Here is a 1,577-nt window from a genome sequence, read left to right on the forward strand (position 1 = left end):
ACTTTATTCTTTTTTGCTGTGATGGTAAATGGAATTGTATTCTTGAGTTCTCTTTCTGTAAGTTCATTATTAGAGTAGAGAAATGTAATTGATTTTTGTAAGTTGATTTTGTACCCTGCAACTTTACTGTAGTTGTTAATTATTTCTAATAGTTTTCCAGTGGATTCTTTAGGGTTTTCTACATATAAAAGCACGTCATCTGCAAACAGTGGGAGTTTCACTTCTTCACTCCCTATTTGGATTCCTTTTATTCCTTTCTCTTGCCTAATTGCTCTGGCCAAAACCTCCAGTACTATGTTGAATAAGAGTGGTGCTAGTGAGCATCCTTGTCTTGTTCCAGTTCTCTGAGAGATGACGTTCAGTTTTTCCCCTTGAGTATGATGTTGGGTGTGGGTTTGTCATATATGGCCCTTGTTATGTAGAGATAATTTCCTTCTATCCTCATTTTGTTAACAGGTTTTTTTTTTTTTATCACAAATGGCTGTTGTATCCTCTCAAATGCTTTCTTTGCATCTATTGAGATGATCATGTGGATTTTATTCCTCATTTTGTTAACATGGTGTATCACATTGATTGATTTGAGGATGTCGAACCATCCCTGTGTCCCTGGTATAAATCCCACTTGATCATGATGTATGATCTTTTTGTTGTACTGCTGTATTCAGGTTGCCAATGTTTTGTTGAGGATTTTTGCATCTATGTTCATCAATGATATTGGCCTGTAGTTTTCCTTTTTTGTGTTGTCCTTATCAGGCTTTGGTATTAGAGTGATGTTGGCCTTTTAGGATGTGTTAGGAAGCATTCCATCTTCCCTAATTTTTTGGAATAGCTTGAGAAGGATACGTATTAAATCCTTTCTGAAAGTTTGGTAGAATTCCCCAGGGAAGCCTCTGGTCCTGGGCTTTTATTCTTTGGGATGCTTTTGATTACTGTTTTGATCTCTTTACTTGTGATTGGTCTATCCAGATTCTCTATTTCTTCTTGATTCAGTTTTGGGAGGTTGTAAGAGTCTAAGAATTTGTCCATTTCCTCTAAATTGTCCATTTTGTTGACATATCATTTTTCATAGTATTCTCTTATAATCCATTGTATTTCTGTGGTATCCATTGTTATTTCTCCTCTTTCATTTCTAATTTTATTTATCTGAGCTTCCTCTCTTTTTTTCTTTATAAGTCTGGCTATGGGTTTGTCAATTTTATTTATCTTCTCAAAGAATCAGCTCTTTGTTTCACTGATCCCTTCTACTGCCTTTTTTTTGTCTCAATGGCCTTTATTTCTGCTCTGATTTTTATTATTTCTATCCTTCTGCTGATGTTGTGCTTTGTTTGTTCCTCTTTTCGAATTCAATTATGTGTTGTTTGAGATTGCTTATTTGGGACTTTTGTTTGTTAAGGTGAGCCTGTATTGCAATGAATTTCCCTCTTAATATGGCTTTCGCTGCATCCCATGTGCGTTTGTATGGTATGTTTTCAATTTCGTTTGTCTCCAGATATTTTTTGATTTCTCCTTTAATTTCTTCAATGATCCATTGCTTGTTCAATAGCGTGTTGTTTAGTTTCCACATCTTTGTCCCTTGC

This window comes from Equus asinus, chromosome 19 (genome assembly GCF_041296235.1).
Source record: "Equus asinus isolate D_3611 breed Donkey chromosome 19, EquAss-T2T_v2, whole genome shotgun sequence".
Classification (NCBI taxonomy): domain Eukaryota; kingdom Metazoa; phylum Chordata; class Mammalia; order Perissodactyla; family Equidae; genus Equus; species Equus asinus.